Below are 12,217 nucleotides of genomic sequence, written 5' to 3' on the forward strand. Positions count from 1 at the left end.
TGGACACTCGGCAAAGATACTCTTCAAATGTTGGATATAGTGTTATATAAATGTCAGATTAGTGAATGGTATGTTCAAATCTACAGATGTAACTGCTCTTTTGGGTACCTACTTGTCCTATACTTATGTGAATTAAAATCTTCAGCTATAATTGTGAATTTGATTATTGTCATCTTTAATCTGTTGATGTCTATTTTACATATTTTCAAGTTTCACTGTAAGGCTTTTAGGATTGATAATTTTTTCATGAATCAACCTTATTTTAATTATTACATAACCCCTTTATCTTTGCTAGTACTCCTGTTTTGAAGATGACTTAATCTAATATTAACATGAGCAAAACAATTCTCTTATGATTAGTATGTGTCTATTTTATTTATATCCATCCTTTTGCATTACTCATTTGTGTCTACAGCTAAAGTATGTTTCTTATTAAATAGTATTAGTAGGGTCTTGCTTATTTAGTACTTTTAAATCTAGTGTGACAATCTCTACTTTTTAATTGGGGTATTCAGGACTTGTATACATAGTGTAATTATTGAGATAATTTTGTTTGTCCTATTGTTTTCTATTAATGTTTTATTTCCTCTATCAGCTTTTTAGCTATACTTCTTCATTTTAATTTTTGATAGTCTAGGAATTACAATATGTATCCTTGCCACACTTTACCTTGAATTAGCATTTTAATACTCTGTTGAAAGTAAGAAATTTAAAACAGTAGAATTACAACTGCTTTCCCCTGTCCTTTCCCTGTGCTAGTCTTACCACATATTTTACTTCTGCATATGTTTGTTGTGAATTTTTAATGGGAATTAGTGTTGGATTTTGTCAAACTCTTTATGAATCTTTTGATAGGATTCTATAGATTTTTGTACTTTTTTTTATTTACATGATGTATTATGTTGGTTGGGTTTTCAATAATAAACCAGCTTTGCATTACTGGGATAAATTCCAGAGAGTCATGGTGTATTGTTGAATTTAATTTGGTATTATTTTATTAAATATTTTTGCATCTATGCTTATAAGAGATGCTGTTGGTCATTTTCATTGCTTCTGATTATTTTGTAATGCTTTGGTATCAAGGTAGTATTAGTCCACTGATGTGTTTTGGCACATTTTCCCTCCTTTATTTTTTGAAAAAGTTTACATATGATTGGTATAATTTATTTTTCAAGTGTTTCATGGAATTTACTGGGCCTAGACTCTTCTCTTAGGAATATATATAATTACTAATTTATTTATATATAATTACGATTTGCTTTTGTTATTTGAAATAGCTCTATTACGATTTTCTATTTCATTTGTGTCAGTTGGTTATCAATGCCTTTCTAGGAATTTAATTCATCTATGTTGTTAAACTTGTGACATAGAATGTTTATAATATTACCTTAAAATCTTTTTTTTAAAACCTTTTAAAAGCTTGTTTATTATTTTGAGAGAGAGAGTGAGTGCGAGCAGGGGGAGGGGCAGAGAAAGAAGGAGAGAAAGAATCCCAAGCAGGCTTTGTGCTGTCAGCACAGAGTCTGGCTCAGGGCTCCATCTCAGGAACCCTGAGATCATGACCTGAACCAAAACCAAGAGTTGGATGCTCAACTGATTGATCCACCCAGGCACACCTTAAAGTCTTTTTAAATTTCTGTTGAATCTGTTGTAAAGTCCTATCTTTCATTCTTGATACTGGTAATCTGTGCCTTTTTTATCTTGATGTCTAGTTAAAGTTTTACAAAATTTGTTGATCATTTCAAGGATATAACTTTAGGTCCCAATGTTTTCTTTGTTACTATAGTTCCCATTTCATTAATTATTGTTCTGATTTCTATTTTTTCTTTTCTTCTATTTCCTTTTATTTCTAGATTCTTAGATTGAAAGTTTAGATAATTGACTTTAGAACTTCCTCTTTTCTAGTAAACCATCTAAAACCATAAATTTCCCTCTCAGCATTGCTTTTGCTTCTTTCCATAAATTTTGATTTGTTGTGTTTTCATTTTTACCCAATTCAAAATATTTTCTAACTTCCCTTATTATTTCTTATTGGAACCATGGATGATTCAGAGTTGTTGTTTTTTTTTTTTTTAATATGTGTCTATTTAGTCCATTCAATTTTTGGATACATACATGTGCATATATGTTATCCTGGACTGGGTTTTCTGATGCAAATATTAGATGTTCTATTTTAGAAATGAAACCAAGGGCATCAAGGTGAGAAAAAGAGAAATAAGGCTATATGTACATGAGAGACAATGGTTATTTGTGAGAAACCACAAGCTGACCCAGTGAATCTGGCTGGAAGAAATATCTGTTAGAAATGGAAATTTTCCACATGAGCCATAAAGAGTAGACCATGGGGAGAATAATTTAATTCCTCATCCTCCTCCATTGCCTTTCCTCATTGACAGTTTTCCTGAAGGGCATTAACTCCCCTATACCTCCAGAATGCATAACTCTACTCCTTTATTGGCAGGTTGGGATACCAGATCCTAAGCTCTGCTATATGGCTGCCAATGGAAGAAATAACTAGAATCTTTGAGCATTCACTGATTGGCCAGGCTGTGTAGCACAGGTCATGGGCGAAGAGTCCTATATTCATAGTGCAACACGCTGGATGTCACCTGGCAGCACAGCTATTTGGGCCTGAGCAAGAGGCCACAGGGTATGGTTGACGGATGCCACAGAGTAGGTGGTCAAGGATACGTGATATGCGCAGCAGTGAGGAAATTAAGAGCTGGTAAGTGATATTTGTGTCATATCTATTGACATAATTATAAACTTAGAAAATCACTGGGAAAAATCCACACAAAAAGTTAACTTCTGGGAAGAGTACGGCATGAGCAGAAGAGGGGACTGTTAACTGCTTTGAGTGACTTTTGGTAGTGATATTGTGAATAGTTTTGACATTTTTGGTATGTATTTTCAAAATTAGAAAAAAGGATTGTTAGAATGAATAAATTATCATATAGACATATGATGGAATTCTTTGTAGTCATTAAATGCAAGTTGAAAATATTAATTATATAAAACAGTGTCTTTCCCATGATACATGTGAAGATGCATATTAAGTAAAAATATATAAACAATATATAAATAAAGTAATTGAGAATATAGTAGATACTTAAGGATTTTGAATAGAGATCTCTTAAATATCCTCTATCAGTGTCTGATCATTTAGATGAAGTATTGAAAAATATGACAAGAAATAAAATAACAGAAGACACATAAGGGAAAGTATCCAATTATATGATAATGAATAGCTATCATAAACAATAAATTAGATTTTAAGGAAATAATTCTATATGAATAAAATCAATAAATTAGATTTTCAAGAAATAATTCTATATGAATAAAACTTGTGGAAGAGACAGTAGTTTGGGGCACTGACAAATATGGTTTTGAATCCTGCCACTACCATATTGGAATTAATCCTGTTTGAGTTCCTATTTTCTTACCTGTTAATAAGAAAAACAATATCTTGTTTCTACAGGATTATTATGGTGAGTAACAAGGATATATTTAGAAGGTTTGAATATATGGAAGGGGTAAGGATTTAATAAAAATGGAGAAAGTACAAACAACTGTGATGGTAGGAAATGAAGGAAATTTGCTAACAATACTCTTGTCTTTTCCCATTTTAATATCTCTATTGTTTTGGTAATCGGTTAGGTACTAGCACTCTCTAGAAACTCAAAAAAGAATCCCAGGATTCAAAGCTAAGCTTCAATATTTACAAAGGTAATGAGTCTGTCAGCCATGGGAAGTCAAGTGCTCTTACTGTTTGGTATTGCTAACCTCAAGCCTAACCTAAAGGGACACCTTTCTTGGGGGATAACAGTTCATTTGTCTTCATGCTAACTCCATCAAGGAATTTTCCTGTGCAGAAAACAGCTAGTTTCACTAAGCTCTGTATGTGCAGTGTTTTTTATGTAGTGCACTGACAGCTAGTAACCGAACCTAATCCGTCAAACTCATTTCACCTAAGACCTCAAGTATAACTCCAATTCTGATCCTTAAGGTAAAGGCGTCACTGAAGTACTTAGTTCCTGACCTTTTGTTTTTGAACACACAGTACTCTGGGGTTTGGGGTATGGGAAATGTATATTTCTTTTTGTACTGAGAAATAGTCATTATTTTGGGGTGTTGCATTTAAAAATATTATGTTTGCCCTAACATTTTCTTATAATAGCTGCAAGATTGCTCAAGCAGCGTTTGACAGAGTTGCTCCTTTGCGCTAGTAGGCTTATAGTTTAGTAAGCTGAATTTTTTTTATTCATTTTTCATTTAATGAAATATTGGGAATATTGGGAATATTACATTATTCTCAGTAAGATAAAAATATCAGGTGTTTCAATTTTGTCTAAGTTTCTGATACCAACCGTACAAATTTGTTGTATAGCATTGATCTGTAAAAATATCAACACTTCTAATTAAGCCATGCATTTTTATAATCTCTTTTATCTGTTTCCCCCATTCCCCCACCCACCTCCCCTTTGGCAACAACCCGTTTGTTCTCTTCTATCATGCCATGTATTTTTAAAGCATTTTTTGTGTGCAATAGATGTATGTTGTTACTGCTCAATATTATTTCTGCCAGCTGTTCAAATTTCTAACTACTAAGAAGGCACTAAAACAGGCACTTGAGAACTATTTCTGCACCACAAAGTGGCTGTCCTTTGCTTTTTCATACATTTGTTGGATGATTTGGTGTTTTCTGGGGAACAGAAATAATTTACAAATATAGAAGATATTCAGTAATATTTACTCTGCAGATAGGTGCTATGGAATACAAAAGGAATGAATTAAAAAACCATTAAAACCAAAGTATTATGTCTGTCAGTAAGTTAGTTGAAGTTATTCTGTTGTTAATAATCCTACTTCAGGACAGTAAGACTCCTACTATATAACTGACTACTATTTTGTGTGGGAGAGTTAATAACAAGTTTGGAAGGAAACTTAAAACTTTTGGTCAATGATTGTCTTTTTTATATGGCATTATATTACAACAGAATATGTACTTACATTAGTTTTACTTTTAACACTCAAAACCACATGATGGACCAACTCGACATTTAAATTAGTCTCTAATATTATTTCAAATTGAATGAGAATGGCAAATATTCACAGATTCAAACAATTCTTAGAATTTTCTTAAAAAAAGATGATTATAACTAACATAAGTCATATTACAAAATGCTGTCTACTTAAATTTCCTGGATCTTTAAGGGAAATAAGATATTTTATTTAAGGTTTATGAAAAAAGGAGAGTATTCTTGTGTCTTGATGATACATCAGTTTCTAAAAAACCTGAAATTTTTATGAGTGTCAGAACTCTAGCATAAAGAAGTAATTTGTTGCATAATAATATTTGACCGTAGTTGCAACTTTCCAACAAATTATAATTATTACTTTCATCAAATTTCAGCTAGAATTTAAAATCTTTGATAGAAGTTGAAATAAGTTTTGCAGAAGGCCAAATCTGAATTATGAACATGCAAGTTCTTTTTTTTTTTAATTTTTTTTTTCAACGTTTATTTATTTTTGGGACAGAGAGAGACAGAGCATGAACGCGGGAGGGGCAGAGAGAGAGGGAGACACAGAATTGGAAACAGGCTCCAGGCTCTGAGCCATCAGCCCAGAGCCTGACGCGGGGCTCGAACTCACGGACCGCGAGATCGTGACCTGGCTGAACCGGACGCTTAACCAACTGTGCCACCCAGGCGCCCCATGAACATGCAAGTTCTTAACCTTTTGTATTTCCAAATTTAAGTGTCTCATTTAAAATCAGCTTAGGGGCGCCTGGGTGGCGCGGTCGGTTAAGTGTCCAACTTTGGCTCAGGTCATGATCTCGCAGTTGGTGAGTTCGAGCCCCACATTGGGCTCTGTGCTGACAGCTTGGAGCCCAGAGCCTGCTTCAGAATCTATGTCTCCCTCTCTCTCTGGCCTTCCTGCTTCATACTATGGTTCTTTCTCTCTCTCTCTCTCAAAAATAAATGCACATTAAAAAATTAAAAAAAAATCTGCTTAAAGATAATGAAACATACTTGTCAGTTTTATCCAATATGTGGGTCACTTTGGAAAACTAGGGATTTTTTTAAGTAAACATCTACTGCTGATTGAAACACATGAAATTAAAGCATCAAAAACCTTTGAAAACAATCACTTTTGGGGGGCCCAAAAGATGGTGACATTTGCACTTCAGCTTTATAAGGGAGATAGAAAAGTTTGTACTGTGCTAAATCACTTGGTAAATTCTCCCCAAATCATGGGTTCAGTACAATTTTCTTTCTTTTTAAAATAATGTTCACATGCCATCTCGACAATTATTTATGTTTCCCATTATCCCTGGACAAGTCCACATTATGCTGGCCTCTGTATCACAAGAGGATAAAAGCACCTACCTCCCTAAATAAGTAAACTTAGGCATTGACTTCTTGGTGGCTTTTCAGGAAATTAAAAAAAAATAATTCAGTCAATTAGTTGGGTCTTTTTCTTTATGACAAAATATTAGTTTAGTGATCTTTTATAGATAAATAGAATATCACCTCAACTGAACAAACCCATTATTTTGGCATCATATTCAACACAGCCTCAGAGCTACTTACTTAAATATAAATATGTACCTTTAAACTCCTCCTCAACACTAGTTTTCTAATTGGCAGATTTCAGATTGTTTTCACTGTGGTTTCACCTGGCTTGGTATTGTCTCAACTTTTACTCCAGGTCAGCCTTATTCACAAACTGATTAAGTGATCTAAGATATTTTGAAGGCAGTGGGGAAAGACCTTATTAACCCAAAATATCATGTTTCCCACTAGCTCTGATCCTCAGTTTCTCATTCACAGATTCGTTTTCTTTTTGGAGGTCACAGCTAGGTTTTCCAAGAACTACTTTTTATCAAGTCATATCTGTAATATAATAAACATGTAGAAAGCCTTTTTTATTTTTACTTATTTTTGTTTTTTTTTTTGTTTGTTTTGTTTTGTTTCTTAGCAAACACAGAGCACTGGGGAAACAAAGAATAACAGTCTTCCTGCTCTCAAAGACCTCACAATATAATGAGGCAGAAAAACTTTAAGTGGATAACTTAAACATTTGCACATGTACTGTAGGGACACACAGGAGACCGACTTACTACAATCTGTGCCTGGGGGCTGAATTGGGGAAGACTAGAACATGTGACCCATGATATCTAGGCTATTAAAGATGAGCAAAAGCTTTCCTGGTATCAAGATGTGTGTGTGTGTGTGTGTGTGTGTGTGTGTGTGTGTGTGTGTGTGTGTTATGGGTAGGGAAGTTGGGGCAGATAGAGGGATGAAATGCATTCCAGCCAAATTCCAGTAACTTATATTAACATGCTTCAAAAAGGCACAAAGTAATATTGTATCTGAGGGATTGAATTAAAAAGCTATACAGTTCTAAGAAGAAAGTAGTGGAAAAGAAACTAAGGTGAATGGGTGAGGGTATAGTGGGCTTTATATTGTATCTTAGGGATTATGGCCTTTATCCTATAGATGATAGAGTAACATTAAAGCAGTATAATGACAAGGTTAGATTTGTAGTTCAGATCAGTCACTTTAGCAAAAATGCAGAGAAATGGATTTCAGGAAGGCAAGTCCAGAGTATTGGCTATGAGGCTATGGCAACCATCCAGCCTTGAATAACAGCAGTGGTAAAATGTAAAGACAGGGAATGAAAAATTGGAGGTGTGAAAATCCAGCCATGTTTTCTTTCCACCATTAACCTTTTAGTGTAAATTCATTTGTTAGGTTAGAGGAGCACAGGGCACAGAGAAGTTCAACAGTGTGCGTGTGATGGAGTAGTGGTGAAGATTAAATGAGTTATTATACATGGACAGTGCCCTAAGTGGTTTGCTATTGTTATCATTAGTATCAGAAGGCAAGGAAGAGTAAAAATCTGAATGAGTTATTGACCGCAACAGACAAGTATCAGCGGAGAGCTGCACTCATGGTCTGGACCTTGGGGACATGGATCTGTTAGAAGGACATGTGCTAAAAAGGGAAGGGATGTAAGACAAGTAGTGTTAGCAGTTGTGGAGAAATGGAAACTGTCTTGAAGGATAAAACCAGTGCTTTAAAGCACTGCTTTAAGTAACTTCATGTTGAGATTAAAAAAAGGAGATGCTTGGATAAGCCACTGCTACTACCTGTTCCCCATTACTTACTGCAGGATGCTTTCGGAACTCCCTGAAAATAAGTGTCATTGCATTCTCTTCTCCTGCCATGCTCTGAAAGTATACAAGGAATATGCAAGAGCATGTGGATAGAAATCCATAGATGTGCCACGTGTACATTCCATCAGCATTTTGCTTTGCTCAAGGATTTTTGTTGGACCTAAAAAAAAACTCTGATCTGTTTGGAAAGAGGATTTGCATTTGCAAATAGATTTGCAGGCAGATCCAACAAGCAGCATTTTGCCATTTGCAAATCCACTTGAAACATCTGGGTCCCTGTCTCGCCCCCAAATTCTTATATAAGTGGACGGCCCTAGGATCATAGTTTGGACCTGATTTTAAAAATCAAGATAAATGCTAAGTAATTTGCATAATGTTAATTTTGAAAGCATACCCTGTCCTGTTAACAAAATAAACGAACATACAGAAACGAAGCTTTTTCTGGTAAAGAAATATTGAATAAGTCAAATCAGTAAGGAAACAACAATAAACGTGCCTTGACTTTGTTCACTGGAGGTGACTTGTGGTCATTTCAGGGAAACAAGCTCGCTAATGAGAGTTTTAATTTAGATTTAAATACTACCTATTCTCCTAATGATAAAAAGCATAAAAAACTGTACTATTTATTGCAGATTTGAAGCTATATTCTCTATGTACCTTTTTATATAAAAATAAAGCAATGAGGTTCTTCTCTAGATTAACAAAGAGTATTATCATATAGTCAATATAAGATTTACTTAGGCTGAATTTATACTGTACCAGTAGACTATAAGAATCCCATTAATGCTCCACTGATATCATCAATGAAGAAAAAAGCAAAATGGATGCATTGCTTCTGCTCCACTGGGTCTGTAATGAACCAGCATTATAGCAGCTGCTATCTTTTTAAACAGCTTTGGGGTTATTTTTTGTTGTTGTTGTTGTTTGTTTTGTTTTGTTTTGTTTCCAAGGCATCACTTGGTACACTGCAAGAATCTCCAGAAAAATATCTTTTGACCTTGTGGCCCTTCCCTTTTATTATTTATATTTTTTTCAAGAACCATGGCCTTCTATTTGCCACTGTGGCACTGTGCGGTAATTTGAAATGTACAATGGAAATTTCAAACAGGGAAGCAGAGTTTGAAATTGATACTGCCAAAAGCATCTGTGCCAATGAATCCTAGTATTTTAGGAATGTTGTCCATCAGAACGTCTCACTGCCTTTAGTGATAATCATGGAGAACTTCCTAAGGGAGTGGCAATCTCAATTTTCTTTTTAAATTTTCTTGGTTATAAGAAAGTATATGAAGGTTTCTACAAAGGCACACTTAATATTTTGCCAAACTGTCAAATCATGGTGAGGAGCTGGACTCCTGTCCAGTTAACCTGTTCATTTCAGCTGTTGGCATGACACTGGTTGTCATTACCAAATCTATCATGTAGCAATTTACTCTGCTTAGGTGGCCTAAATGAACAGCCATGTCTTTTGAAGTTAGTTCAGTGTGTGTGTGTGTGTGTGTGTGTGTGTGTGTGTGTGTGTGTGTGTGTGTGATTTGACAACTTTTACACATCCACTCAAAAAAAAATAGGAAATATTTCAAAGCTAGGATTTTTAAATAAGGGAATTTACATTTCTGAATTTATGATGCCATGGGCATCCACATTAATATAAAACAATGGACAGCACATATAAAGAAGCAAAAGAAAAATATAATGAATACACTAAATTAACTGCAAAAAGGAAAAAAAAATGTACTGCTTTAACAATGATCACAATTAAGCTAACTTTTAAAATGCAACCTCTAAAAGGTGAACTTCTAGTTTCTCATGATGTACAAATGTTTGGCACACTGTCCTACAGATACTCAAAGCATACTCTCATGATGTTCAACCATAATTCTCCTGAATTCCCAAATGTCACATTGGTTACTTATGGGAAATTACTCTCAGATGATCTAGTTTAGAATCAGGATGGCCAATAATGATTCTTCCTTGACTCTTTTATCCACTAAAACCCCTGCTGTGCTCCCACATGAACTCTGACAATAAAGACATTATTTCAGTGAATGGTAGCACCATTTATCTATTGCCAACATCAGCCACTTGGATATCATCCTGGATTCCTTCTTTGTACTCTACATCAAATCAGTCACCCTGACCTATTAATTTTCCATCTAACACAGCTCTCAATTCTATCCATTATCCCTCACCATTCTGTCACTCTTTAGGTTTTAGGCTCTCAGTACTTTTTCCCTTTGATTCTTGATTATTCCATTTGACTATACATCAAAAGTTTACCTTTCTTAGTCTTGCTCATTTCTTTCTAATTCATTCTTTACACCATTGTCAATGACCTTTCTAAAATGTCAAACTGAATATGTCACTTATCTATTTAAAAAGGTATCAATGGTTTTCCATTATGTTAAAGATAAAATCAGAATTACAGCATATGCTAGGCTCTTCATGATCTGCCTTCTGGGTCTCTCCCAGAATTGCCTTTTCTCTATTCTTATTGGTTCCCCACCCAACTGATTGCAGTTTCTCAAATGTGCCATATATATATATTTTTGGCCTCTTTGCATTTGTGTGTACTGTTCCTTGTGCATGGAATGTTCTTTGTCCTCCATGATCAGTTCCAACACTCTACCACTTACTGTGAAGGCATCACCTTCTCTATGAAGTGTTCCCTCATCTTTATGCTCTAGGTTTGGTTTCTACATAGCATTCTTTATATAGTACTTATTTGCTTTTGTCTTCCACTGGAAAGTGAGCTTGCTGCTGGTGGTGACTGTGTCTTAAATCTCTCTCCAGCAGCTATTTTTATGTTTCATTTATGGAATTTTTTCATCATTCATTCATACATTCACTCATTCAACAAATATTAATTGAGTAGTTATTATTTGTCAGGAATTGTTCTAGTCACTAGAATAGGCAATAAACAACACGAAACTTTTATGTTATAGGTTGACTTCTGTTTCCCAAATATCAGGTAAGCTTCTTTGGTTGGCAATACATTATGAATACTGTCACACACCATTTTTGGCGAAAAGTTAGAGCTATCCATTAATCCACCGGAAAAGGACATAGGAAGATCTGCATGTGGAACTCTTCCTGAACTCTGCTCCATGTTTAGTTGATTTGAATCTGTATCCTTTCATTGTAATAAATTGTAACCACGAACATAACTTTAAACCAGTTCTGTAGGTCCTTTCAGCAAATTATTGAACCTGAGGGTGGTCTTGGGAAATTCCAAACTTCCGTATCATGTCAGAAGTGAGAGTGGTTTTGGAAACCCCTTAGCTTTGAAAAGGGTAAGACATGTAGAAGGCACATTAAATATTTATGAACAATACTATGCCTGCCAATACACTCCATAGTCTATTTTCCACACAGTAGCTACATCTTTTAAAAATGTAAGTCATTTTGCTTATCTGCTCAAAACTCTCCAATGACTTCTAGTTTATATAAGATGAAATACAATGTATTAACAAAGAATATATTTAATATGAACTCTTGCAAAAACTGTTGACCTCAAAGCCAATTGCTTTCCTTGATCATGCACTGGTTATAGCCCTACTTGTTTTCCTTGTCTGTGTTGTGTCTTAGTGATTTTGAACCTGCTGTTCCCTTTGTCCTTAATATTCTTTTCATTTTTTTTCACATATCATTTTTCCAGTATTTTCCCCCTTACCTCCTATTTTAATGTGCTCCTGAAATTCCCATAGCAATTTCCATAGGGCTATCCCCCATAGAAGTATCATTTTATTAGTGCGATTTTCCATTGCCCATATGCCTGACCATGGCCAAAACACTGGTCACCACTCATGACTCAGTAAAAACCTAAACATAGTGGGCTTTTATCATTACTCAATTCTCCTATCACTATAGGGAAAATAGCATGTATATTGGCCCATTGAACTGATTTTATTGTACCTTCTTAAATCAGTCTTTGCACCCTTTGGTCCTAGTGCCACAGTATTCTAAATAGGATGCTGTTTTTCCACCTTGGAACTGTCACCTATAAACCAAGCAGCTTTTTGTTGGTCAACAGAGATC

Source organism: Lynx rufus, unplaced genomic scaffold (assembly GCF_022079265.1).
Source record: "Lynx rufus isolate CCGP_SWC_20201006 ecotype Redwood Valley unplaced genomic scaffold, mLynRuf1.p SCAF_7, whole genome shotgun sequence".
NCBI lineage: Eukaryota > Metazoa > Chordata > Mammalia > Carnivora > Felidae > Lynx > Lynx rufus.